At 34.2% G+C, this 15718-nt stretch overlaps 1 protein-coding gene across 2 annotated transcripts in view; it reads left to right on the top strand.

Annotated features, from left to right (window-relative positions):
- Window positions 1-6984: 6984 nt before the first annotated feature.
- Window positions 6985-15718, top strand: part of LOC127857705 (forkhead-associated domain-containing protein 1-like) — a 43650-nt gene continuing 34916 nt past the window's right edge. Inside the window, exon 1 of one of the 2 annotated variants that reach the window (XM_052394334.1) lies at window positions 6985-7093. The gene's annotated coding sequence lies outside the window, so the exon portion shown is untranslated. The remainder of the gene's footprint in view (window positions 7094-15718) is intronic. The other variant, XM_052394343.1, reaches the window with a different exon arrangement.

Raw genomic sequence — 15718 nt, 5'->3', positions numbered from 1 at the left:
TGCCCCGGGGGGTCAAAAAATTGAACATTTGCTTATATAAGGCCTATTTTGTGAAAACTTAAAAAATCTAACTGTCCATAACCATTGGGCAAAGGGCTACCAAATTTGGTATGTAGTGACATCTTATAGCATACATGCCATACGTCCCGATCTCGGCGGGACAGTCCCGCTTTTGGGCCCTTTGTCCCGCCGTCCCGCCATGAGACGATTTGTCCCGACATTCGTAAAAAACGATGTAAGGTGTATAGGTTCCCAATAAAATTCGCTATTCAAGCTCTGTTTCGCTAACACTTAACACCGCTAATCCCTTTATTGCCCCCCAATTAACAATCCGATTCTACTTATCGTGTGTACCAGTGTTGTTTATGACACCTTATCAGCGATTTATCGGCTAATTATTGATTTCATCAGGCATTCACACCATGGTGGTCTTCAAGATAGTGGTCGCTTATTGCTATCGATAGTTTTATTATAATAAAATAAATGTTGAAAATGTGTTTATTTTGTATTTGTTTGAAACGGTTTAAAAAACAATTGTTTTGTAAAATTAACGCTACGTCATAAATGAGTCTTTTACATTCAATGTTTAGTTCCAATATAGCGGGATATTCCGAATGTGCAATATACCAAAATCGCAACAAACAGTCCAATAAGTGATACCCATCCTGTCTAGTGTTATTGTAATAAAAACAACGAGGTGCTACATGTATGCATGACAGTTTGACCCTACTCCAATTAAGCTAAAAACAACGAGGTGCTATGCATGACAGTTTGACCCTACTCCAATTAAGCCGCGACAATTGACAAGTAACAAACTGCGCATGGACACATGCTTAAAAAACATCGCAACAAACAGTAAAAGAGTTACCCATCTTGTCTTGTGTTATTGTAATAAAAACAACGTGTTGTTATTCATGACAGTTTGACACTACCCCAATACAGCGCCTGACAATTCACAATTCAGTTTAATCTGTGTATATAGGAAGAAAACAAAATACGGAAATGTGTACGGCCGCGCATTCCGTGTGTAACTGATGTAACTGTTCGGTAGATAGTGTACTGTAACCCGTACTTTCAGTCAACTGGATAGCCTCCCCTGCGTTAATGTTTGCCATTGAAATTAATATAATGAGTATTGTTGTCGTAATGTTCTAGATTTTGTACTCTTAAACAGATGAATATTATCTTCGTTGTTTGCTATTGTCTTATTTAATAAAACTGTTATTGTTATGTTTTAGATTTCATGCTTCATATCAGATGTTTTATGTCTTGAATAAAAGTATCAAGAGTTTTTGTTAGTACTATACTGACTATAGTAAAGGTAGAATGATAGATCGTTTTAGGTGTCCTGCTTTTTGGTAAAATGTCCCGACAATTTTTTATGGAATGTCCCGCTTTGGACCTAAAAAATTATGGCATGTATGCTTATAGTCCTCTACCAAGTTTGTTCAAATTATGCCCCTGGGGTCAAATTTGACCCTGCTTCGGGGGGTCAAAAAATTGCTAATTTGCTTACATAAGGCCTATTTTGTGAAAACTTTAAAAATCTTTACGTCCATAACCATTGGGCCTAGGGCTACCAAATTTGGTATGTAGTGACATCTAATAGTCCTCTACAAAGTTTGTTCAAATTATGCCCCTGGGGTCAAATTTGACCCTGCCATGGGGGGTCAAAAAATCGAAAATTTGCTTATATAAGGCCTATTTTGTGCAAACTATACAAATCTTCTTGTCCATAACCATTGGGCCTATTTCTACCAAATTCGGTAGGTAGTGACATATAATAGTTCTCTACTTAGTTTGTTCAAATTATGCCCCTGGGAACAAATTTGACCTTGCCCCAGGGGTCACAAAAATGAACATATGCTTAAATAAGGCTTATTGTGTGCAAACTTTAAAAATCTTCTTGTTCTTAATTATAGAGCCTAGGGCTACTAAATTTGGTATGTAGTGATGTCTAATAGTCCTTTACCAAATTTGTTCAAATTATTCCCCTGGGCTCAAATTTGACCCGGCCCCGGGGCTCACAAAACTGAACATGTGGCGTTTACCAGTGGAGATTACTGCGGCCGTTTGGCTGTGACCAACAACAACATCAAAATCTTGCAAACATGAGATAAAACCCTGTCATCTAGTGCCATTTTAGGTCAGATGGTGACTGCTTACAAAGGCGTTGAAGTAAGAACATGTGTTATGAATGTTTTTCTTACAAATTGAAAAAAGTCGGGTTTTATTTAAATATGTCAAAAGTGACCATATATCCGGATGAAAATATTTTGTATGACATGTTAATTTCATGTCTTTTTTGTAGTGTTTAAACCAGTTTAATAATATATTATTGATTTTAAAAACACAAATTCCATGAACATAATTATTTCAAGAAAAGACAATATATGATACTGCACGGTAAGCTCAAACTTTGTATCCAAGAGAAGGTTTTGAAATTAATGAAGTGCAATGTTCTTAACTATCGTATATGCTGCTTTTTAATAACTAATGATTCATTGTTCCATTTGTGAATCGTGACTCATGAATTGTGGATATGATTGTAAATTGCTCAACAATCCATATATATTTCTGACCATTTTATAATTTTCTTAATATAAGTTATGAATTGATCTTAGAAGTCAAATGTATTACTTAATTAAATACATTTATAAATATAAAGAAATAATCTTTAGATTATCATAATATTCTCAGGCCTTTTGGTCTTTGGGATGTGTGGGTTGATGAGCAATTTCTCCTTTTATCACAATGATTTCTACCCTACCTGATCATTTCCTTCATATTCCATTTTAATTTAATTGACGTCTGCAACCTCTTTCAAATTGGGAAAGTCCAAAATGTGTCGTTAGGTAAAGGGTTAAGGCATTTTGATTCCTATGGGTCTTGTGAATCTGTTTCAAATCAAATATGTAGATTTGATCTTCAGCATCTAAAAGTATGTGACATAGAAAGAACGCCAATATCTTTTGGAGAGATAAATGTACCTACGTTATAAGCAAAGAACCTGTGCAACAATTCCCGGGCTTTTAAGTCTGTTTAGTCACGGACTCTAGATTACACGGATAAGAAACGGGACCGTTACGCCAAATATCTTGTTGTGTCTAAGTCACGTGACCGTGTCGTAACTATCGATCTTTTATCGAAGCGCCGAGGTTATACGTTTGATGTACCCACTCACGTATTTTGTTAAATTATAGTTTCATTTCTCGGCCGATTTTGACAAATTATATATCATTAGAAAGCTTACGTAACGTTGTTTTCAGATATATAAATATATATTAAGTTTTTTTCTGATTTCGGCAGCCCGGCGAGTTATAACTTTAACTTTTGCAAATATCATACCGTTTTGGAGTTTTAGAATCTAGATTTACGGTTGACATGTTCGTACTTTATACCGATTTGTAGCGTTTATATTTGGAGTTCAGATTTAAAAATAACATCTTGCTTAGGAGAATAGAATTCTGTGTATGATAGAAAAAAAAATATGGTTTAAAAATGAAAGCAAGTAAGGAATGAAGGCGGAAGAAAGTAGCGCGCGGTCCTAACGAACCGAACTGATGCTAAGGTCTTGCCGATTATGCTTTTGTTTAGATACCGGCCATTGAATTTCCTTTGCCATGATTATTATATTTTTTTATGGAATATATTGAAATATTTTGTTCTAGAGACATATCAATAAAGCTAAGTATTAATGAAGCTTAATAAATTAACGATTTCAGCTCTTGATTATAACACAGAAAGGGTGTTAATTTTATGATGAAACAGCGTATATAGCGGACCCTCTTGATATTTTTCGGCTTTGCATACTTCAAATATAATGGGTGTCAAAGCATTCATCGTTTGTTGTTTATTATCAAAAAGGTAATTATGTAAAATTATATGAAAGGTTATTTACCATAAATTATCAATTAATTAAAATTATTTAAAGATTCTTGAAAATCACGGTCAACTGTCTATGCATGTATATTGAAATATCTTTATAAGTTATCAGAGTTATAAATATATAGAATTCTCAATTAAAACTCTGTATTATTTGTATTTTTCGGAAAGATTATTTAACCCCGTTGTGGTCAAATGAGAATGCTGTTTTTAATCATGTTGTTCCGTACACTACCATACACTCTTTATAGGACTACGAAATGACGGAGTTTTTTACCAGTACCCGCTAAATACGTTAAATGTTAAGTATTAGATTTTTTAAATGTTTAAAATGTACATGTATAGGTATTAAGCACTTATAATTATTATGATTAAGCTGGCTGACATCTATACAGTATTTAGTTTATGGCAATCTGTATGGGCAGATGACTATAAATGTTTTCAATACGCTACATATCTTATAAACGCAAAATTGAGTATTTGGCGTTACATTACTCCAAGAAATGACCACTAATACCACGAGAAGACATGGAGGTATCATAAAAAGTGTAAACTTACCAGACATTGCCACCTGTGGTTAGGGACCAATATACAAGTATAGGTCCCTGCTGTGGCGTATGACACCATAGTGTTATTTAGTATTGGTCGGCACAGTATCTGATCATAACGAGATAATTGGTTTGTGCTGAACATAGGGGCAATAAAACCACAGATCTATCAATAAACAAGATTATTGAGGTATCTTTTATTGAACACCGCGATAAAAATGCTCAAACCACGGACTCTAGATTACACGGATAAGAAACATGGCAACATTCTCAGAATCATCACTGCCATATGTGTAATCACCTAACAATTCGTCTAAAAATAATTTATATATTTGAGTTGAAGACGATGTACTGTTGTATAAGTCTGAATAAACTATCTGTTTGCCTGTTTAAATCTAAGCCGTCATCGTCCCGGTGAAAAAAATCTGATTTTGAATAGTTGGACATGATGCCCTGATGTCAAAATACGAAATGACCCGCGTAACACCGACCGTGATTTTCAAGAATCTTTAATAAACTGATAATTTAAGGTAAATAACATTTCAAATAATTATACATAATTACTCGTTGATAATAAACAGCAAACGATGAATGTTTTTGACACCCATTTTATTTCAAGTATGCTTGCAAAGCCGAATAATATCGAGAGGGTCCGCTATATACGCTGTTTCATCATAAATTTAACACCCTTTCTGTGTTATAAACAAGGGCTGAAATCGTTAATTTATTAAGATTCATTTATAATAAGCTTTATTGATATGTTTCGTGAACAAAATACTACAATATATTCCATAAAAATATAATAATATGGCAAAGGAAATTCAATGGCCGGTTTCTAAACAAAAGCATAATCGCCAAGACCGTAGCATCAGTTCAGTGCGTTAGGAACGCGCGCTACTTTTTGCCGCTTTCATTCCTTAATTACTTTCGTTTTTAAACAATTATTTTTTCTATCGTATACAGAATTCTATTCTCCTAAGCAAGATGTAATTTTAAAAACTGAACTCCAAATATAAACGCTACAAATTGGTGTTAAGTACGAACATGTCAACCGTAAATCTAGATTCTAAAACTCCAAAACGGTATGATATTTGCAACAGTTAAAGTTATAACTCGCCGGGCTGTCGAAATCAGAAGAAAAACTTAATAAATATTTACATATCTGTTTACTACGTAACGTAAGCTTTCTAATGATATATAATTTGTCAAAATCGGCCGAGAAATGAAACTAAAATTTAACAAAAGACGTGAGTGGGTACATCAAAATGTATAACCTCGGCGCTTCGCTGTACGCTAATTGTAAAAGATCGATAGCCACAACACGTTAAAACGCGCGGTGGTAAAACATAAAATGTGTATTTCTTATGTTTAACACGCTATAAATCCATTAATAACAACGGGAATATACTAAAAGTTATATTTTTTTGAAAGAGGAATTAATAAGCAGCAAGATAACGTATAAACCAATAAAATCGGATGAATAGTTTTTGCATAAGATTGAATTTACTACAGTAAGGGTCAAATACTCGATTCATCTCCTTTCAATATACACTCCGTGGTTTAGTTAACACGGTAGTAACTTTTTCCATATATAAAAATGCTCACCCTTCCAACTTTAAACCCCCAGTGGGACGAGGGATAGAAAGAGAAAGTCACATGCTTGAGTACATTTCAACCCATGCGCATTGCACGTTTTTTTGCAAAGAAAAAACAGTGGAGCGATACAGGGCCATCATGGCCCTCTTGTTATTAATGTCTTTCGGTAACTAAGCTGTTGTGATCCCAGTTAAGATTGTACACAATTTCTAATGTTTTTGCATATTTCTGACAATCTATGTACCGGTACTTGGGTTTTGTCTTATTGCTGTTTTTTTAAATGAAATTTGACGTCTAGACGGTAGGGATAATTAAAACAAAAAATCTCTGTTAAAAGTGCGGTGACCACCTTTTTTAATTTGTGTTTTATGATGAAAATACGTAGATGAACATATTTGAGCAGTTTCGCAGAATTCTATTTGGCAGAATTTTCTTAAATTCCATTTATGTGGTTAAAATAGTAAAAAAAATGATGTTTTTTGGGGTGACATAAAACATTAAAAAAATAAATTTCTTAAAATTTAACTTGTGTACTCCGTTTTATTGGTAGTGTGTGGTTTAATTAAATGGTATATGATGTATCTTAGCTTAAACCATATCTACAGGTTGCCAATTTCATAGGTTATTAATTATGTTTACGCAATTAGAGATTTTTCAGTTTTATTGAAAAAGTACATGTTATATAATGGTGAATAAAATCAAAACAAGGCCGGTGACCCTAAGTTTTTATTCATTTTTTATAAAGTATTTGTATGTATATCTTAAATATAATTTTTGACAAAATCTATTTGATGGAAAAAAAATCAGCAAAACTGCAGCAACACCCCTTAAGCCAACAATTGGGCTAACTCCTCCATTTCCTCTCCAGACAATAAAAAATAATTACATGCGGACACAAGTAGCCCAGTCGATATTTTACGGATTACACTCTTGATCTGTAACCTTTCTCTTTTGGTTTATTTCACTGTTTTGTGTCAGGTGGTCATTGGGCAGAAAAATTCGAAAGTTGAAAGACAGTCTTTGTTCAATGACATTTTTTTTAAAATAGATGATTTGTTATTACGGTATGGTATTCTGTGGATTGATGTTTGTAGTGAAATGCATTCATATTGTTTTGTATTTCTGGAATGATTCAACGTGTTTCGATGTTAAACTACATGTTTTCGCGGGTGATGGACGTTTCGTGCCACTACCAGTTCGTGCCACTGATAGCATGAACCAATGATTTTTTTTAACATAAATAATTGATGTCAAATGCCTGCAGGAATACTATTTAAGGTATTAGAAAGCACTTTCTTTTTGTTTTAATGGATTACTTTGAAAATTCTATTTTTTATGAATTTTTTAGCAACAAGGGGTAATGAACTTTAAAATAATGTTATAGGAGGTTTTGGGGATTCCGATAATGACGTCACGTTTGCGCATGCTCAAATTTTGGCCGTCAAAACTGCGGCCATTCTGCTATTGTTTGCATTGATAAAGCGCATCGTGATAAGGTTACAAACATATACGCGACCCTTTTGAAGAACAAAAAATACTCAGAAATTGAAATTCTTTCAGATTGAATTGAATCCAATGAACGAACACAAATAAGGACGAAAACAAACAACAAATTGATTGATTTTATGTAATCAACATACAGAAACTGATTTGAACCTATTTGTCTGTAAAAACATACCTTGTTACAGATTAACTAAATCCTCTTGATAAATGTTAATGGTTTTTATTTAATTGTTCACACCAATTTTGACACTCTTTGTTTCAGCATTTTAACCCAGTGTTTAATTGCCCCTTTCTTTATCACAAACCAATTATCTCGATATGATCGGATACTGTCCAGACAATTACTAAGAAAACAGGGACCTATACTTGTATGACTCTTTATGGGGTCTCTGCATAAACCACATCTGTCTGGTCATTAAACACAATTTATGATACCTCCATGTCATCTCTCGACATAGTAAGTAAAAAACTTAACAGTTGCTTTAATAAAATATTTGAACATATTTAAAAATAGACATTTGTAAGATATGGATTAACAGCTAGGAACTATTAAGTATATATATTAGCCAGTTTAAACATAATAATGAAGTGTTTAATAACTATACATTTAAAATATTGTACACATTTACTGCTACACAATTAACGTATTTAACGGGTACCTGCAAATGTAAACTCTGCTATAATGTGTAAAGATCCTGCGTTACTGCAGTGTTCGAAACATCATCATGAAAACAAGCAATCGCGTTTGGTCATTATAGGGATATAAAAAACTCGCGTTAAATAAATTAAATGTGTAGATTAATGGTATCATAAAATGCTAGATTTGTTATGTTCATTATCACTACAGACGAGTTTTCAATATACGTGTACATGCAAAGACAGTTCAATTTTCAAAATATGCAGGTGTTTTTTCAATTCGAATGCTTAAATTTATCAATATTTTCATTCAATGTTAACAAAACGAAAATTCATTCAATGTAAAAGAAAATTAAAAATGTATTTCAAGATTGAAAAGTATTGAGCTATTTGAGGGCTTTGTTTTATAACTGATTCAATGCATCCCTTACAATAAATTTCAATCTTTGATGAAAAATAACACTATCACATTCACAACACTTATAATAATATTCAAATTATTATATGTTTTATTATTTTTGAAATATCATTTATTAAATTCTTATTTTAAAAAAGAATACGAGTATTTATAGTTTTGTTTAGTGAAATTATAAGTATTTAGTCTTCCGACGACCTTTACTCTGATACAATGTAATTGGCCGCGATCAAGAAGTTGACGGCCAATCTATTTTAGTAACGGAAAACCCCTCTTGTGACGTCACACAAAAACCTCCTATTGAATTTCTACCAAAAACTGGTACCATGGCAATACTGTATGAAATGCACACTTTTCTTCAAAACAATCCAAATTCTAATGTTTTTTCATGATAAAATATCTCCTATACTAACTAGAAATACCACTTTTGATCAGAAAATTAATCCAAAAAGATGTTTAAGTTGTTTTTAATTTCAATAAGCATACTGTTTACGTTCTGTTCATATCTTCCTAACAATCTGTTATGTCATCATTTTTATAGGACAATATTTAATGTATTGTGTTTTATAATTTTGAAATGAGAACATTAATATTGTTTAAGACTAATAAACAAAACATACTATTTAAAAGTGATTTTTGTTGTAATTATTGGCATTTTTTTTTATTTTACTTGTGTAGCAAGTTTAGGTAAATCTTAACCTATGTATTTTTTTCAAACTATATATATACAATTAACATTTTTGTACCAAAATGTGTTATAAGATAAAAGTTTCTTAATAAAAATAACTAAATATATAATAACTCAAGTTTAAACATATGTGTGTCATAATTTCAAAAATAAGTTGGTGGCTGAAGCTAAAGTAACTGATAAAACAATCTTAAGAAGGATAAACTGAAGTATGATTTTTCAATGGTTTATGCGCTAAATTTGAGATGTCTTTTCTAGCAGTTATATAAAGTGTTCCTGACCAAAATCAATGTTATATTACTTTAAAATCATTTATGTATTGGTATACAACAAGAAAGTGGTAGAATATTTGCGGAAAACATAAGAATTTTTGAGGAAAACTTGTCTGCTGAAATTTACCGAGATGTTCCGGAAATGACCGATCGTCGGTTTCCGAAAATAATACATGTCGTGGTTTCTGAAGAACAAATTGGATGTACCCAAAGATTTTGGTGCTATTGACTATTACTGGTTGATAAATGTATGATTTTGCTTCTTATTTAAAAAAGTGATGCTTTAAAAAGGCTGAAAAACTTGAAATATGAAAGCTATTCGGTCGTTTGGCCTTTGTTTGTCAATACATCTGTACGATCGGTAATTTCCGTAACCACTCGTAAAATTGTAGCAGACACAAGTTTTAATCACAATACTTATGTTTTCCACTTATTTTCGACCACTTTCTTGTTCAATACTAATACATAAATGATTTCAAAGCAATATTTGATTGATTTCAGCAAGTAACACCGTCTATAACCGCGAAAAAAAACGTTCCTAACTTTTTGGTTTAAGATTTTTATTTTCTAAATAGCTTGCATAGAGCATGGCATTGAATGTTATGCAAGATAAATGTCTCTACTTTCTTGATTGGATGATTTCAGACTGTTTAATCCAATCAGAAAAGAGCTTTAAAACGTAATTTAGACCCATGTTAAGCGAGATAATAAAGAACCACTTTTTGGTTACTGCCGATTTGTGACATCACGAGTTGCCTCCCTTGTTGGTTCATGCTACCACTGATACTTGTGAAGGGAGGCATTGACCGTTTCGTCCGGACTCCCACTGATCATATATATGTACGGATGGGTGTGAATAATACAGTATAGGTGTGAATCATAACGGGAAACTTTCGCACCTTTGCTTGTCACCTTTGTTGCAATAACACAACTCCAAGCTATTGACCCTCCGGATCGCAGGGAGTTGCAACTGACAACCGGATTTTTAGCTCACCTGAGCGATAGCTCGGGGTGAGCTATTGTGATCACTCAGCGTCCGGCGTCCGTCCGTCTGTCTGTCTGTAAACATTTTGTAAACATCTTCTTCTACTAAACCATTGAGCCAATTTCAACTTAATTTCATGTGGAGCATCCCTAGGTCATGGGACAAAAGAATTGTTAAAAAAAATTTGATCACATAACCAAGATGGCCGCCATGACCATATATGGTCAAAACCTTAAAAAATCTTCTTGTCAGAAACCGCTCATCAGATTTTCAAAAAATTTCACAGGGATGACCTTTGACGGCTCCCCTGAAAAAGTTGTTCAAAGAAATTTGATTCGTCAAAAAACATGGCCGCAGGAGCTCGTTGAACTTTGCATGTTTATTCGTTTTTGCCTATTTTGTGAAAACTTTCAAAAATCTTCCGCATTTTTTGTCCGATCCTTTCCAAATTTGCACAGTGTCTTTATATCAATGAGGACACAAACCCTTCAAAAAATGAGCATTATTGGTCCATGAAGTACAGAATTACCTCCCCTTGAATTGAGAAAATGGTGTTTATGCAATAAAGTCCAAATTTTTCATCCAATTCTTTCCAAACTTGTAAGGATTTAGCATGGTTCAAACAAGGGAAACAACTACGGTTTATGCATGTTCTTTTTATTAAAGATTTGCCTCCCTTTAATTCATTCAAAATCTCATTTTACAGCAGAGATTCCAAATCTGACCTGTAAATGAGCCCCATATTTACTGCCAGTGCTAGGTTACCTTTTCCCATTTGATCATTCTCAAGTATTGGTCTTGTAATGCTGCTACTGCTTCTGCTACTGCTACTACTACTACTACTACTACTACTTCTACTACTACTACCACTACTACTACTACTACTACTACTACTACTACTTCTACTACTACTACTAGTACTACTAGTACCACCACCACCACCACCACTACTTCTACTACTACTGCCACTACTACTACTACTTTTACCACTACTACTACTACTACTACTACTACTACTACTACTACTACTTCTACTACACCACCACCACCACCACCACCACCATTCACAGTGACAAAAAACGTATTCACACAATGGCTGCTACTACAACTTATAGCCCATATAGGGGGGCATGCATGTTTTACAAACAGCCCTTGTTTCTATGGGATTTTAACCACAACTGTTCATGTTTATCTCCGACACATATTTTTAGGTCACCTGTCATGAAGTGACACGGTGAGCTTATGTGATAGTGTGATGTCCGGCGTCCGTTGTGCGTGCCTGCGTGTGTCCGTGCGTCCGTCCGTCAACAATTTGTTTGTGTAGACAGTAGAGGTCACAGTTTGCATCCAATCTTGATGAAATTTGGTCAAAATGTTTATCTTGATAAAATCCGGTTTGGGATTGTATTTGGGTCATCTGGGGTCAAAAACAAGGTCACTAGGTCAAATAATAGAACAACCTTCTGTAGACAATAGAGGTCACAGTTTTCATCCAATCTTTATGAAATTTGGTCAGAATGTTTATCTTGATGAAATCTGGGTTGGGATTTTATTTGGGTCATCTGGGGTCAAAAACTAGGTCTCTAGGTCAAATAATAGAAAAACCTTGTGTAGACATTAGAGATCACAGTTTTCATCCAACCTTTATGAAATTTGGTCAGAATTCTTGATGAAATCTGAGTGGGATTGTATTTGGGTCATCTGGGGTGAAAATCTAGGTCAAATAAATAGAAAAACCTTGTGTTGACAATAGAGGTCACAGTTTTCATCCAATATTTATGAACTGTGGTCAGAATGTTTATCTTGATGAAATCTGGATTTGGATTGTATTTGGGTCATCTAGAGTCAGGAACTAGGTCACTAGGTCAAATCATAGAAAAACATTGTGTAGACAATAGAGGTCATAGTTTTCATCTGATCTTAATGAGTCAGGTGAGCGATTCAGGGCCATCATGGCCCTCTTGTTCATAGAATCTCGCCGCCCAGTATCCAGGCGGCAGTTTAATCGTAAATATTAGCCACATAAACTATTCTTTTGTCATAAATAAACACACATAGGTCGTAGTCCATATAAACGGACTCCCAGAGCCTTTGATAATTTTTGCTATGGCAGCTCTGGCAGTCCATATGCACCCCTTCATAAACATGGGTGCAGTTCAGAGCAGCGAATCAGTGCGCTTCACTAAACAGACGTCTTTCGAGACAAATTGAGGAAAATAATGAATAAACTTCATAAACATGTTAAATTTACCCGATTGGCAACCTACGGATGTTATCCTTTGCATGCACCCTATAAAAACACGACGACGTTTCAACACACTTTTCTTGCTGACATGTTTATGTTTAAATTTGAAACAGTGTTTTCTGTATCGAATACCACATCGTTATCGACTTTATAGGCTGGAGCACATAACCTGATGTGCAAAATATTGGTGTACTGCGACCTAACCAATATTGCGTCAATTTTCCAATATGGCAGATACAGCGTACATAACAAAACCTAAGTCAATAAAATCAATTATTTCTTGCTTTAATGGTACCATTTAGATAAGTTTGTGGTTTAGATAGTTTAACTTTAATAAGTTCTTGCAGTTTCAGTGTTCCTTAACCCTTGCATTGTTGATAATATTTTGCACCCATGGACAAGAGAGAGCGCATTGCAACTCGAAGCCGCCCATTGGGCTATAAAGCTTAGAGTTGAATTATTGCAACTAACATAGGTCGTAAATATATCCACAATGTGCAAATTAAAACAACTTACATGATATGTGTTATGCTCGCATAATATTGATATTAATCCAAAGTTTCAAACACATCAACAGTTCTTTTAAATGTATATGTTTTGGCAATGGACAAAGCCGAGTATTCCAAGTATTTCTGAATTCGAAAGTACGCTATAGACTATCTCCGGAATCCTCGGCGAGATAGATCTTGTATCTTATCTACCAATGGTAATATACCGACTATCTCCGGAACATCTGTAAGATAGATCGAATCGTCAATTCAAAACTTCGGCTTTCGGTTTGATAACGATTTTGTATACAGTTTTTGTTTTGAGTATTTCTCCACAATTCACTCGCAAATTGATATCAGTAATAACAGGTATTGTGTTTGTAACGATGTATTAGGTTGATTGAACTCGATTTTATAGACATATGTGAGACATAATTTTTTGACATTAAAAATAGGGTTATCATGAATAACTCTGACATGTACGTATGCTTGGTTGGCGCTAAGGAAAAAAATTAGTAGCCAAATTTCAGCACGACGATAACGACCCACATTATAACCTTATTTGGTCAATGAACGACATAATCATTATCATGAATCTATAGGTATCAACAATGACTGTATTAAATTATCAATGAAGTCACATTTAAATAAATTATTTGTTACCTGAAATCAAATAATTTCGTGTTTTTTTAATTTTTTCATTTATATTTATTTTCATGCACTGGCATGAACGGTATACAATGTTAGAACTTTCAGATATGCCCCGGTCTTTGATTGGGTGGGTCTTGCTTTGCATGCGTAGAACTTGTCATTGCAGACGACAGCAATAATTTCGCGCTCTTTCTTATAACACGGGTTTTACATGGCATACCAGTATTACTGCATAGTGAATAGTTATTATCACGTGGCTGTAGAAAAACGATGTAAATCAGTTCTACAAATAGACATGATAAAATATACATGCACTGGATTTAATTTGTTACCGCATCAAATTATTAACGGGTTTTGTTTTTCGCAACTTACGCGCCGTAAGTAATTTTACACTGCTTACCAATTGCAATTAACTTCTCATAATTAATGATTATTTACAGTACGATAAATAGGTGTGATGCCTTTAATGTACCTATATTTACCGGTTTTATAATTATCACGTATTAATGCTACAACTGTGATTCATTGTTAATAAACCTGCGATAAACGCTTACTCTGTGACCGACGTCAATCAAAAATAATAATCGCTATATAACTCCGCCTCCATAAACATTCTCGTTACCGATTAGACGTTAAATATCACAGTTTGGCGACTGGAAAGTTACCCTAAAATTTCCCGTGGTGTCAGCATACATGACTGTGTTATGTGGCTTGAATATATGAAACCGGCATCCTGTTATCTCTTATCAATGGACTATCTATTACCAACTGAGGCTTTTATGGCGATTACATGTGGAAATCGGTACCGAGTTCTCTTTAAAAGTAGGGAATATTATATAGTTATAGAGAAATATCAGGGTTTTTTGCAATCGCCATTTTCATTAACATTTTATACTTAAATCGCCAGCTGAAAGATTCAATCGCCTTTGGCGATTTTGGCGATCGGAAACGCTAACATAGCGTATGTACTTGTATGTACTTATAAAAGCTAGGAGCATTCAAGAACAACTTTTCACCTTTGTGTTGTGCAATGTAAAAACAGCCTTGTTTTATTTCAAGATTATTTATTCTGGTAAAATGTTAGTCCATATAAACATACTCCCAGACCCTTTTTTTGTGCTTTTGCGGCTCTGGATGTCCATATGCACCCCTTCATAAACACAATCGCAGTTCTGTGCAGAGATTCAGTGTGCATCACTTGAACAGACGTCGTTCGTTACCAATTAAGGAAAGCAATGCCAGAATAAACTAAAAAACACATTAAATATACCTGAATGGTAGGGTAGCAGGCCTTTTCTGCATAAAGCTCTTGCAGCCCAATCCAAAAATACAGGTCAATTTTGCTCCAAGCTTTTTCTGCCCAAAATTGACCAGGCTTACTTAGTTGCAATAATCCAACTCCCAGCTATTGACCCTCCTGGTCGCTGAGAGTTGCAAGTGATTACGGCACTTTCCATGTCAAGTCCCCCGCCCGAAATCTGTACTTTAATCGGTAATTTTAGCAACATAAACTATTTTCTGGCGTAAATAAACACAAACAGATCATATATATATATATATGATTATATCACTAATGCGCAAATTAAAACAACTTACGTGATGTGGTGTGCTTGCATAATAATGATTTTAATCTAAATTTTCAAACACGTCAAAGGTTCATGAAAATGTGTAAGTTTTTGCAATGGAAAAAGCTCTGTATTCCGAAAATTCGGAATTCGAAGATCCGTTATCGATTATCTCTGGAACCCTCCACGAGATAGATCTAGTGTCTAATCAACCAATTGTAATACACAGACTTTCTACGGA

This window comes from Dreissena polymorpha, chromosome 1 (genome assembly GCF_020536995.1).
Source record: "Dreissena polymorpha isolate Duluth1 chromosome 1, UMN_Dpol_1.0, whole genome shotgun sequence".
Classification (NCBI taxonomy): Eukaryota; Metazoa; Mollusca; class Bivalvia; order Myida; family Dreissenidae; genus Dreissena; species Dreissena polymorpha.
Note: the sequence above shows the minus strand (reverse complement) of the source record. Positions and strands in the feature narration are given on the sequence as shown.